We start from the raw sequence: 14,626 nt of genomic DNA, 5'->3' as shown, positions 1-14,626 counted from the left end.
GTCAACTGTGTGTGCATTCAAAGGGTCGTCTCCAGCCACGGCTGCTACAGGTAGGAGAGGTGGGGTTAGGTGAGGTGGGGGTTTCGAGAGATGACCACAAGGAGAAATTATTTATTTATTTAATTTTCCCTCATGGTCATCTCTCGAAATCCCCCCTCACCTGGCCCCACCTCCCCACCACTCTTACCTGCAGCGGCCGCGGCTGGTGCCCATCTTTGGGAACCAATTGGAGCATAAATAATGTTGGACCAATCGGAGACTTGATCTGACTGATAATGAGTGTTGTACCTCTATTCCCCAATTCCACCTCTCCGACCCCCTTGTTGACAGTAAGAAGCTGTTCGGAAGTAGAACCTTTTCTTACAAAATACAGGACGAATCAGTGAAACAAGAAAACCTTGAACAGACCTCAGGCCTGCGCATCAAAAGCGGCGAAGCGCTTGTTGGCTGTGCAGATCTTCAAGATGATTTTATATACAAATAGATGATTAATCTACTTCATTGAAAAATTTAGAATGCTTACCTAATGAATTGACGAATTTCAAGACATGTAATATAGGATGTTTAGCACTTGTAATCAAAAAGTATTTATTTTATCATGACGCGGTGGCTTACTCACCTCCCAAATGGGAATCACTTACCAACTACTATACAATAGTGTAATGGTATTTTAGGGCCCTCATACATTCGATCAAAGGAGTGGTGCCTGCTATTCATTTCTCGTGAGTATGTGAGAGAAGATGAAATGCTGGGTGAATCCAGTGAAAGAAATATTTGGATTGGGAGATGAAGTAATATACTCTAAATTGTGGGTTACCATTCCATCCCTGCAGTAAGGTTGTATCAGCATGGCTCAACGTATTCTAGCCTGTTTGTTGGCCCATGCAAAAGTAATACGAATGGAGCAGATTGTGCTGAAAAAGGTGTTTGTAAGGGGCAGTGGAGCAATTACAAGTAGGTAAAGCAGTCTGGGGAGGAAACGCCTGCTATGACAGAGAAAGAATGAGAGGAGCCTAGTGTTGTATCTGCTGCTTGAGTTTGTGGAGTGTTGGGCCATAGTTAGCATGTAAAACTAGTGCAGAGTCTCGGTATATATGTTTACCAAGATAAAGTGTTGGATTATGACACCAAAAAATGGGGAAGTTTATAATTTATTGGGATACAGTGCACGTCAGTGGACCATCATGGACTTATCCCAGTTAATTTGAAGTCCAAAGAATTGTCCAGATTTAATTATCTCTCTCAGAACAGGGTTTTGGTTAACCACAGAATACTCCTTTTACAGTATTATGTCGCTGGCATATAAGGATGTAAGGAAGGCCTGCTGTGAATTTTGAACAGAAATTGACTGCTGAAAAATAACGTGCCGGACCCTAGAATTTAGCACCCACGCTATGATAGGTTTAGATGGTGCTGCTGGAAGAGGGAAAACACCCAGGGATCGAAGCACCCTTTCAACTAGGGACATAGATGATAGGTTGTCTATGCCAAACAAGAATGTGGAGCATCTTTCCTACAAACAGTTCCATCAGTCCAACAGTCATGGAATCCGGGACCCCCAGAATGTGCAAATCATTGTGGAGTAACCTTGGCTCGAGGTCTTTATCTTTGGTGCGTGTTATGTTTAATGATTAGTACTTCCATCAAGACGCTTTTCAAGGTATTGATGCATTTTGAAGTATGCAGCAGGGCCATCCTCCAATTCAGATCATTGAAAATAAGGGAGAGGTCACCTACCTGGTGGACTCTGGAACTCCCAGGAGCCCTCACAGAGTACTTCATGTGAACAGGCTCAAGGCATTTGTTGACAGGGAGGACATGAGCTTGCTCATGGCCACAGATGAGGGACAGGAGGAAGAGAGTGACCCTCTCCCAGACCTGCTCACTCAGAACCCTGATGATGGGTCAGTAGATGGTGTAGTCTTTTCTGACAGCCTCTCTGAGCATCAGCAAAAGGATTGCAAACAGGTTCTTCAATCCTTTAGACAAATGTTCTCTCTGACACCCAGTCAGACAAACTGGTGCACCCATGAGGTGGACACTGGTGACAGTCTGCCTATAAAGAGTAAAATCTACAGGCGACCTGACCACGTGAGGGACTGCATAAAGCAAGAAGTACAAAAGATGTTGGAATTGGGAGTCATTGAACCCTCAGAGAGCCCTTGGGCTAGTCCTGTAGTTCTAGTGCCAAAACCTCACACCCAGGATGGTAAGAGAGAAAGGAGGTTTGGTGTAGACTACAGGGGTCTCAATGCTGTCACTAAGACAGATGCCCATCCAATACCTAGAGCAGATGAGCACATAGATAAATTGGCTTCTGCCAAATTCTTGAGTACATTTGACCTAACAGCTGGTTATTGGCAAATCAGGTCAGCTGAGGATGCCAAAGCCAAAACAGCATTTTCTACCCCAGGAGGTCATTACCAGTTTGTGGTGATGCCCTTTGATTTGAAAAATGCACCTGCCCCTTTTCAAAGGTTGGTGAACCAAGTTCTCACTGGGTTGGACAACTTTTGTGTAGCATATCTAGATGATATTGATGTCTTCAGCTCCACCTGGGAGGATCACCTGATTCACCTGAGGAAAGTTTTGGAGGCCCTGCAGAAGGCAGGCCTCACTATCAAGGCCACCAAGTGCCAGATAGGGCAGAGTCAGGTTGTGTACCTGGGCCACCTTGTAGGTGGAGGCCAGGTTCAACCATTGGAGAGCAAGATACAGGCCATAAAGGACTGGGCTCCTCCAACCACCCAGACACAGGTCAGAGCTTTCTTGGGCCTGTCTGGTTACTATAGGAAATTTGTCAGAAATTATGGGACCATTGTGACCCCACTTAATGACCAGACAAGTAAGAAATGCCAAAGAAAGTTCAGTGGACAGTTAGCTGTCAAAAGGCATTCGATGACCTAAAGCAGGCCATGTGCACTGAACCTATTCTCAAGAGTCCAGACTACTCCAAACCTTTCATTGTCCAAACAGATGCTTCTGAGTTGGGTGTGGGAGCTGTTCTATCTCAGCTGAATATTGATGGTCATGACCAGCCCATTGCTTTTATAAGTAGAAGGCTGACCCCTAGAGAGAAACGTTGGTCAGCTATTGAGAGGGAGACCTTTGCTGTGGTTTGGGCCCTGAAGAAGTTGAGGCCATACTTGTTTGGAACTCACTTCAAGATTCAGACAGACCATAAGCCCCTCTTGTGGCTAAATCAAATGAAGGGTGAAAACCCCAAACTTCTTAGGTGGTCCATTTCCCTACAGGAGATGGACTTTACAGTGGAGCACAGACCAGGGACTGACCATGGCAATACAGATGGTCTCTCCAGGTACTTCCACTTAGAACAGGAAGACTCACCTGGTCAAGGTTAGTTTAATGTCCCTAAGTTTGGGGGGGGGGGGTTATGTAGGAGAGTAGGGTCTGCAATCCTATGGTACTAAGGGTTGTTTGGACTGATACAAGGTGATCACTAGAACTAGTGAGCATCATATATCAGGCCAACTTCTCACACTATCTACAAGCTGACCTGTAGCGAGCTTGAACCATGTGGCAAGAAGATCATCAGACAAGGCCTCACCAAACGGCAGCAGAGGCTCGGCCGAGCTTGCCTGCGGTTTAAGGACCTCAGTGAGGAGGTTAGTCCTCACGGCCGCGACGGGGAGCTCCAGGCCCAAGGCCTTGGCCGCCCGCGTCAGCACCACACTGTTGGCAGCCCCCTCCTCCATAGCCACGCTAGGAGGGGAGATAAAGCTAGTGTCCAGTGAGGTGTCCAGACCACTGGCCTCCCCTAGCTCACCTGCCCAGTCCTGATAAGACTGGCACTCCTGTGCTAGAGGGTCCTCAGACCCCTCCCAATCCGCCTCGCCACCCATCACCTGAGACTCAGGACCAAAGGATGGGGTCGGGTCATAGAAGTAGAAATCTCCCATCGGTGTCGAGACCCGAATCGAGGGAGTGATCAGGGACGGGGACGCCCGGAGGCGGCGACACCCTTGGGGCTGGCGACGGCAAGATCGTAAGGTCGACCGGCGACGACCCGGATCCGGACCCGGATCATGTAGGGGCCTGCGGCGCCGGGACCGAAGTCACCAGCGGTGTCGGGACCGAAGCACCCGGCCGCGTCCGGGCCAAAGCGCCCAACCCGCTGGGGCCCCCAGTCGGGGCCGCTGGGCCCGAAGGCGCTGCGGAGCCCGACGGAGGAGTGAGCGACCTCATGGCCGTGAGGAAGGCCTCAATCTCCTTCGGAGTCGCGTTCTGCTCAGGGACCGAGGGGTATGAAGCAGTCCGCGACGCCCGCGGCTCCGACGGACCGCATGGGCCGTGTCGCCCGAACCCCCTGCCGCATCACGCGAGCGCCAGGGGGAGCCGGAAGGGCGATGACATCTCTTTGACTTCTTGTGCTTACCTGAGGACTTCGAGCCGGAAGACCGAGGACGACTGTAGGAAGGTGGATATCTGACTATGGTTGCCCCCAACTTTTTGCCTGGTGTTTTGCTGGTTTTTCGACTTAGTTGACCTGGGACCCTGCTATTCAGGGCCCCAGGCCCACTGCTCTCTCTGTAAAATGGATTCCATGTACCTTAGGTACATATCTAATTGGATACTGAGTCACCTTATCAGTCCCTGTACAGCATACCTTAGGTATCCAGGGCATAGGTGTACCCAGGGCCTACCAGGGGCTGCAGCATGTATTATGCCACCCCTGGCTGGCCACCCAAATCTGACACAACTGGCTGCACGACAGCTGGAGCAAGGTGGTGTAATCACCCTTTGCTTTAGATATAGTATTCCTATATCTAACCCTAAAATGGACACATGTATTCCTATCAGTCCCTCCTATGGCAGGCCTTATCAATCCTGAAGGCAGAGTGCTTGGAATTATGTGAGATGGTGCTCTGGCATGAGCTGAGCCCGTTTGCAGCTTGCAGAACCAAGTCCTAATAGCTGTTCCATGATAACGCGTACCATATACTCTTAAGTGCAATATAATCCTCGCGGTTATTTGCCAACTTTGGTATCGCTTTATCAAAACATGTCGAGTAAGGTGTCACAAGAATTGGAATACTAACCCCTCGCCAATTCTGGCGACGGGGTTAGCATTCCACCCTTCTAGAGGGACACAACATGTATGTAACTGTGAACCCTGGTTAAAGTTACCTCGAGCCTCAGCATCACAAAATGGATGCTGCCACCACAGACACAAGTCTGACCTCCTGCTGCTAGGAGTCCTTCCAGCGAGGAGAGCTCAGACAAAGGGTTTCCTGTCAGGGGCGGTGATAGCACCATCCCAGACAGGGTTTTGTGTATCCCAGGTAGGCAGGGCTGAGAGGAAGGTGACTGCAAGTGGCACCCCGGTGCTCACTGTGCATATGCCGGCTCAAACCAGTTCCAGGGGCACCCCAGCCACTGAGCTGGGGAAAGTCCGGACAAGAGAGAGGGGTGTAACCACCCCCCTCCTGGTCCCACCCATGGGCAGGACCTAGTCGCGTGCTAGCCCCTTTTCTTAGAATAAAGGTAGGAGCGGGCCCCCTTCCCAAATTAGATAATCTTGAATCTTGAACTACTTTCCACGAAAGGAACACTTGACTTTCTCTGAAGACTCTCCCTTGTGGCTAAGGAGTAGCCACCCTGCACCCGCAGGCACCACCTAAGCATCGCAGTTTGCTGCACGTCCATCTTCTGGATCAAGACTGACCAGCTCGACGAGACCCAGATTCCCTGGCATCTCTGACCTCTACCTGCATCATCAGCCCAGCTGAGATTCGTGGGTGTGACAAGACCTGAGGGACCGGCCATCTTCAAAACCTGCACGACGCTTAACCAGCACGACCGCTGAGGGATCCTCGAGTGAGTGCACTGGGGTTTGAGAAGCCCCAAACCAGAGCAGCTCCAGCACCGAAGTGCGTGGGGCCCTTCTGCTCTTTGCTGCTTACCGCGTCGTCCGGTCACTTGCCCGTTGGCTAGTGGCCCTCCTGACGACATACCACGACGACTTCACAGCTGGTCTGGTTGCTCCAGACTGGCCCTTGCTCCCTTCCAAAAGAGGAGCACCCCGGACCCTCCTGGTCCCCTCCAGACACCATCTTGACTCCACCGCCTGGGCTTGCCTTTGCCAAGAGTTGTTGCTCCAATCCTGGGTCCAGCATTGCCGACAGTAGACACCCTCGTGGGACAGCTCGCACCTCCAGCCTGGTCGCCGACAACGCCTCCTGGCCCGTGTGACTGCGTCGCCCACTCACCTGATCGCGGTGACCTCATCCGGTGCCATCCTGGTGCCCACACAATCACTGGGTAGTGGTTAAGAACTGAGTCCCCTCTGCTTTCAGGTCGTCTCCATCACCGATCCAGGCTGGGATCACTCCGAACCTCTTCACTGGTCGCCTCCCGGCAACTTCTTCTTTCAGGCTCCATAGACTACAACGAGGATTCCCGACGTCTTTTGAACCCTATGCAGCCGCAGCCCCTGGGCTAGGTAACCCGAGCATTTCGGTGCTCCAACGCAGGTTCACTATCCAAGTGTCCAGATCCTTTGTCGTTTTAAGTCTACCTAGTCGGATTCGTCCGAAAACAGTAACTTTAGAAATACTAGCCTCCATAGACTTTGTCCTGCATCCCGCGTGAGAGTGCACACTCTCCACCCGATCTCCCTAGGCCTCCTGCTCCTAACCTACTTACTTATTATTATTATTATTATATGAAACTTGTAACGCGCTCAGCTTACCCGGGGGCATCCCGGGCATAACCTGCTAGTATTTCGCATTCCACTTTTAGAGTATATGGTTTGTCGTGCCCCTCGGGCATTTGTGTGAATTGTGCAACTTGAAGTATTTTCGGAAGGGTTTTGTATTGTGCTTAGCTCCCTGACTCATAAAGAGTTCAGGGTAGACTTGTTATAAAGAAATATACTTTATTTTTCATAACAACTTGTGTGGTGTCCTTTCACTTGGTGTTCAAGGGGTATATGTGATGGTAAAACAGCTGGCTTAACACGCCCTCTAGAGTTTAGCCTAAAGACTGCGTTTGTCCACGCTACTAGGATAGCTGGTCTATAAGGTTGACTTACAACCAATCATCAATAAGGGTCGTTTGGTATGATACACAGTGATCACTAGAATAGTGAGCACTATATATCAGGCCAACTTCTCACAACGACTCCCGGACCCATGGTGGCTCCGACTCCACGACCGGTCCCTCGACCTCCTCGCGGACCGGGGCCTTGACCGGCGCGGGGCCCACTGCCGGAGCTCGAGTCGTTTGCGGGACCGCCCCCGCCTAGCTTTAGACTTCAGAGCCCGGCAGTCGGAGCAGGCTTTGTCGTGGTGGTTGAAGACAACGGCGATCGGGGTCCGTAACCGACATCAGTCGGTCGCAGTCGGCGCAGGTCTTAAACCCGGGCATCCCTACCGGCACCGTCGGAGTCGTTAGACTTCGAAAAGGATCAAAAATGCTCGAAAAAGTTTAGTTAAAAATTGACTAAGGGGTACCACTTTTTCCGGATCTGCGCTTGCTGGCGCGGAAAAAATAAGTACTGACGTCAGCATGCGAGGGCGGCGTCTAAGTACTCCGGCGATGTCATCCCGGCGCCAACGACGCCGACGACGGACGTGGAGCCGCAGACAACGCCTACCGACGCGCAGGGGTACTGCTACTCAAAACTTTCTGGATCCAGTCTGACGCCTGGGGATTTTCTGAGGTAAGGAATCTAATACTAACCTGGTTCTTTCAGATAATCTGTAGAGTGATATTAGGGTATAAACTCTAGGCCAAACATTGTTCCACAGTGGTAGTGTTACTGAAGTGGTGCTGGGATGGCTCACCTATAAGCGCGGGTACAGCCTGCAGTGCCACGGGACAGTTGGCTCGATCCAAGTCCCCTGTGTTAAGGCAGGTGATCACACAGTGGTCCTCACATATTGGAGCGAGTCATCATGCCACAGCAGCCCCTGTGCACCCCAGCTGCGGCCACAAGACAACGGTAGCCACAGCAGCACCCAAACCCGGAGGGTCAGCCTCTCACCTTGCTGTACCACTCCAACCCCCATGACAGACGCCAATATATCACTGCGGCTAGGCCTACTCAGGTCCCAGAAAGTAGACTTGAGGCCCGCAGAAAGTCACAAAGAGGCAGCACCGGTGGCCCAAGCGGTTGTTGCGGGCCTGCCCAAGCCACACTCCACAGCACACAGCTCTGGTGTCCAGCTTTCCAGGCATGCCTACACACCACCTTCCAGCACCCTACAGAGGGTGGTAGTCAGTCTCCGTCGCCTAGCGTCAGGTAGGTGATTGAGGCAGGTCAGTGGACGACCTCCCCAGTGTAACACACCTGACTAGGCTGCAGTTTGGCAGTACAATGACAGAGTTCTGCTAGGAGGAAGTATCTTCTCCAAAATGGGTTCTGTGGTACCACACTGGATGCAGGAATAAAATGTGTGAGTGCTCTTTAGTGGATGTGCCTTTCAGGGTGAGCCCGAAATTAAACACTTTTAAATGTCAGAAAAACACAACCTCTCCATGGAACTCCCCATTCTGAGCTATGAATATGTTCATAACTTGGATACCTTGGGTGGGCATTCTGTTACTAATTTGTGGTTGTGGAGGTCATTTTTCATGAATCCCTAAATGAATTTGAGGAGGCACAGTAAACAAACTGAACACCACTATTAACTCAGTACCCATAATGTGCAAGCGTAAATATACTATGACAAAATATTTTAAACTGGGTTTACGCAAAAGAAAATACATTCTCAAGAATCAAAGTTCAATGGCAGGGATGATTTATATATGTGGAAAGGAATGTGTTCAAAAGGCTGCATCATGGAAAAGACGAAAAAGGACCTTGGAGAGATGGTACTTCATGTCTGAGGAGTGGACTTGACTAAAGGAGCCAGAGTCATAAAGAATTAATAATGGCTATCTAAATCAGAGAACAGAGGGGTGAACGTGTGAAGGAAATAGCCGGGAACAGATCATACTGAGTACCAAAGTCTGTGCACAATATTTTAGTCTTAAACGACTCTGAAATGTGTGCCTCAGCAAAACAATGATGGTCGTGTGTGTGGAAAATCTAACCTTGGAACCAGGCCCTCGTCTTTCATTGATAATGGGCAAAGGGTATCTCTAGTTCCCTCTTAGCATGGTAAGCATGAGCAAATCAGTGCCAAACAGGATATTCTTCAGCTTTTCACAAACATATATCAACAGACTGATTATACTAACCTCTTCAAATGATTTTTCCTCAATTTTCTTATCCATCTTCTGGTCAGCAATATTTGTTGTAGGTAACTGGAAGAAACAAAAAAAGAACTAACATTTACATCAAAGTAAAATTATGTGTGGATTAATTTGGCATTTGGGTTTCACAAATCATTGAAGTTTATCTGATGTGTTCACTTTGTTTCTAATGCCCCGTACCCCCTTACATTGGGGATGAAGTCATAAGTGCAAGTCAGAAAATAATTTTAAGAAATCGAGCTATGGGAATACCTCCACAAGAAATACATTTGGGTGATGGGAAATGGACAGGTGTATGAGTAGTCTAAAAATTGTAACAGTATATATGTAACACAAAATATGATGGAAGGAATGATTACAATTAGTTTAACCACTGGCAGTCGCTTGGTGTAGCATTCCATCACATCATTCTTTTGTCCACCATGCTAATTCAGATTAAACCCAGTGATATGCAAAATAACGATTGGCTAATACTCAGCCCCGGGTAATTAACAATAGCTGAAATTAGTTCAAGTGTTCTATCCATCACTTTTCTGAATACTACAGTATATAAATCGTTGTTGAAAATAACAGATTTCTAGAAAAGGATGCAGTGATAAAATAGACAAGTGAAGAGGCAGAGATTGAGAGATTTGGAATTAAGAGCTAAAGCAGTCAGCGTTTTTTAGGATGCGAAGAGGAAGAAAATGAGCACGAATTACATTGAGTCGCTTTTTAACTGGAGATACTTTACAATATAAAATAATTCCACTTTTAGGAAGTCTAAGCTGATGCAATTTAGTTTCAAAGAACTGGGAAACGTTTTGTACTGTTATCATAAGAGCAGTATATATTCGAGGATAAAACTACTTACTGTGTCCTCTGTGCCTTCTTCACCATCCACTGGACAGATCCACGTAAACGACAACATTTTCTCAAAAGGAGTAAAGGATGCAGTCTGTAATTAAACACCAACATACACAGGTATAGTATAGCCTGAAACACATCAAAAGCAGCGGCGGCTAGCCGTGGCAGTGCTGCGGGGCGGTGGGGTGGGCGGGGGAGGGGTTGGGTGGGGGTTAGTGCAGTCCGACATACGACGGACAGGAGTAAGGTAAGTAATTAAATAAATAAAATAATTTACCTTACGCGCGCTGTTTTGCCGAGTTGGCGATGCAGCGCCCAACCTAAATTGTTTTATTTATTTAATTACTTACCTTACCCCTGTCCGTCATATGTCAGACTACACTACCCCCAACCAGCCCTTTCCTCACCCGCCTCACCACCCCACAGCACTCCCATGGCGAGCCGCCACTGTAAAGAGCATGAGTGAATTATAAACTATAGGAATATCGAGTTTCCCCTCTATTGTTGATGTCCTTGGTATGGTTAAAAATGTGCAATAATGGGATGCACCTGGGTAAATTGTCTTCCCCACACCCTCTTATTCTTCCGACATGTCTCAGTCTCTACATCAAAGTCACTAAGTGTCCTGGGCTTTTGTCCTGATAGCAGGGTATTGCAGCAAGTAGGCCATTGAGCTAATCGCTTGTATTGCTGCATGCTTAAATGACAATGACACTCTCTTGTTTTTTTAAAGTAGGCCATTCAGCTAAACCATTTTAAAATTCATTTTCACAAATCCATAACGCTCTAATTGATGTGATTCGTAAGTTTCTATGGTCCTTGATCACGTTGACATTGGGAGAGGAGCCATGGGTGGCAAACACAAGAAAATTTCGAGAAATGCAGTGATGTTAACCCTCCCACAAGAAATTGCGCTAGCTGATAGTAAATGGACCGCTGTACGATCATTTAAAGAATTATCTAGTTATGGAATTATTTGGTGAAATTAGCAGTGCCAACAAAGTCATGTAAAAGCTGGGAAAAGTTTACAATACTTGTTGATACAGACTGTGGATGAAGTGTTTAAGTGGAAATGCATGGAAAGGGGAAAGTTGAGAACATAAAGCTCAAGGAGTGAGTCTTCAAGGGTTGCAGGTGGAAGGCAATAAGCACAAATGACATTGATCAGTTTCTTGAATTGAGATAGGGTACAAAACGAACAAGTTACTTACCTTCGGTAACGATATATCTGTAAGAAACAGTAGTTAGTATTAGATTCCTTACCTTAGAATATCCCCAGGCATCAGACTGGATCCGGAAACTTTTGCGTAGCAGTACCCTTGTGCGTCGGTAGGCGTCGGTCGTCGGTCATCGGCGTCGTGGGCGCCATGATGACATCGTCGGAGTACTTAGACGCCGCCTCCGAGTGCTGACGTCAGTTCTTAGACACAGCTTTTCCACGCCAGAAACGCAGAGCCATGTTAAAAACCAACACTGGCGCCATTGAAACTAGGGCCCTGAAAGGGGATGACCTTAACCCTACATATCGGTTCGCAGAACAGGGAGGATGGGTGGGGCGGTAAGGAATCTAATACTAACTACTGTTTCTTACAGATATATCGTTACCGAAGGTAAGTAACTTGTTCATCTGAAAGAAACAGGTTAGAATTAGATTCCATACCTTAGAATAGATACCCCAGCAATACCAACCCCGGAGGTGGGTCTGCGAACCAATGATCACACCAGAAAGTCCTGGAGGACGGAACGGCCAAAGAAGCCATCCCTCCGGACTTGGCTGTCTAGGCAGTAGTGTCTTGCAAACGTGTGCAGCGATGCCCACGTAGCTGCCTGACAGATGTCCTGCAAGGGGACTCCCCAACCCAGGGCAGTGGTAGCCGCCGTGGCCCGAGTGGAATGGGCCCTCAACCCAACAGGAGGCTCCTTCTTTGCCAAGGAGTAACAAGCCTTGATACACAAGACGACCCACCAAGAGATGGTCCGCTTGTGCACCGCCCGTCCCTTCTTAGTGCCCACGTAACCAACAAAGAGTTGGTCATCCACCCGGAACTGGCGTGTGCGATCCAGATAAAACGAAATCGCACATTTTGGGTCCAGACGGTGGAGCCGCTCTTTCTCTTTTGAGGGATGCAGTGGCGGAAAGAAGGTGGGCAAGGTGATAGACTGCCTGATGTGGAAGGCCGTGACAACCTTGGGCAGAAAAGAGGGTCTAGTCCGCAACACAACCTTGTCCGGATGGACAGAAAGGAAGGGGGGTTTAGAGAAAAGAGCCTGGCGCTCACTCACTCTCCTGGCAGAGGTGATGGCAACCAGGAAAGCAGTCTTCAAAGTAAGAAGGCGGAGAGGACAGTTATGAAGTGGCTCAAAGGGAGCGTACATCAGGTAAGTAAGAACAAGGTTCAAGTCCCACTGAGGCATCACAAACGGAACAGGGGGGAACATGTGTGTGATGCCCTTCAGAAAACGAGTTGCAATAGGGGACTTGAACAAAGATGGTTGATCAGGCAGCCTTAGAAAGGCCGAAAGGGCAGAAAGGTAGCCCTTGATAGTGCCCAGAGCAGAGCACTGCTGGGCAAGAGAAAGAAGGAAGAGGAGAACCTTCAGAAAGAGGGGCAGAGAGAGGATCCACAGCCTTTGATGTGCACCATGCCACAAATCTGTTCCACCTGCAGGCATATACCAACTTCGTGGAGGGACGCCTGGCTGCCAGAATGACATTACAGACTTCAGGAGGCAAGTCAAATGGCCTCAGCTGTCTCCGCTCAATCTCCAAGTATCCGCCCTGTTTGTTGCAGTACCACATGGCAGTGGTTGTTGTCCGTGAACACCTGCACTACACTCCCCCGAACAGAGGGGAGGAATGCCTTCAGTGCTAGACGAATCGCCCGCAAGTCCAGAAGGTTGATATGGGGCCGGGACTCCGCGGGAGACCAGAGGCCTCTGATCTCCGCCTCTCCCATGTGGCCCCCCCAGCCCTGGAGGGACACGTCCGTCACAACCACATGCTGTGGGTGGGGAAGGGAGAGGGATCTGCTGTGGCCCCAATCGCGGTCCGTGAGCCACCACTGCAGCTGTCTCGCAGTGCCCTCCGAGATCAGGACATGGTCGGACAGGTTGCCCTGATGCTGGGCCCACTGAAATTTCAAGTCCCACTGCAGAGCCCGCATCTGCCACTTGGCGTGATGCACCAGAAGGATGCAGGAGGCCATCAGCCCAAGAAGCTGCAGCGCCAACCTGACCGAGATCCAGGATAAAGGCTGAAAGTGGAATCGGAGCCTGAATATCCGAACCCGCTGTTCAGGAGGGTAAACCCGAAACTGCGCCGAGTCGAGAACCGCTCAGATGAAGAGGAGCTTCTGAGAGGGGCACAGGTGTGACTTCGGCACATTGATGGAAAACCCCAGCTGGTGCAGGAGGTCTGCCGTTGTCTGGAGGTGGCTGACGACTGTCTGGAGCGAGCCCGCCTTTAACAACCAGTTGTCGAGGTAGGGGAAGACTGAAACCCCTAACCTGCGCAGATGAGCTGTGACCACCGCCATCACTTTGGTGAACAAACCTGGGGCGCTGGTAAAGCCGAAGGGGAGCACGGTAAACTGAAAGTGGGAGCACGGTAAACTGAAAGTGCTCTTGGCCTACCGTGAACCGCAGGTAGCGCCGGTGGGCCGGCAGGACGGGGATGTGAAAATAAGCGTCCTGCAAGTCCAACGCTACCATCCAGTCTCCAGGGTCCAGGGCAGCTAAGACCTGAGCCAGTGTCAGCATTTTGAACTTCTCCTTCCAAAATAGGGCGTAGGCCCCCTTTGCCCTTCTTGGGTACCAGAAAGTAGTGGGAGTAGCAACCACACCCTACTTCTGGCCCAGGAACGCGCTCAATGGCCCCCTTGGCCAAGAGGGCCGTAACTTCCTCCTGCAGAAGTCGCAAATGATCCCCCGATACGGGGAGAATTGCGGTGGCATGGCTGGAGGTGTCGCTTTGAAGGGGAGGGAGTAGTCCCTTCGGACGATTTGCAGTACCCACCTGTCCGAAGTGACGGTGCGCCAGTGGAGGGGATGGTGAACCCTGCCCCCCACTGGTGTCACATGGGCCTGAAAGCACGGACTAGGAGGGTTTTTAGGCCGATGCTGCGGGAGAAGGTGTGGACTGGCCTCGCCGTTGTCCCCGACCGCCTCCACGGCGGTTTCCACGGCCGCCACCGTGTTGGATGTTAGTCTGGGGTGCGTGGCTGGCAGCACGTGTGGGGGCGTCCCTTCCTTTGCCACAAAAGGAGCGAAAGGAACCCGTTTGCTGGTGCGGGGCCGTGAGGCCCAAGGACTTGGCTGTAGCCCTGGAGTCCTTAAAGCGCTTAAGCGCATGGTCTGCCTTGTCGCCAAAAAGGCGACGGCCATCAAACGGCATGTCCATGAGGGTATTCTGGACATCCGCTGAAAAGTATGCGGACCTCAACCAGGCGTGGCGACGAATCACCACCGTCGTTGCCATCGCTCTGCCCAGTGAGTCGGTGGTATCCAGCCCACACCGGATGGAAAAAGGCGCTGCATCTCGACCCTCCGCAAGGGCTTG

Source organism: Lissotriton vulgaris, chromosome 2_2 (assembly GCF_964263255.1).
Source record: "Lissotriton vulgaris chromosome 2_2, aLisVul1.2, whole genome shotgun sequence".
Lineage (NCBI taxonomy): Eukaryota > Metazoa > Chordata > Amphibia > Caudata > Salamandridae > Lissotriton > Lissotriton vulgaris.
The sequence above is the reverse complement of the archived record's forward strand: the minus strand, read 5'-3'. Positions refer to the sequence as shown.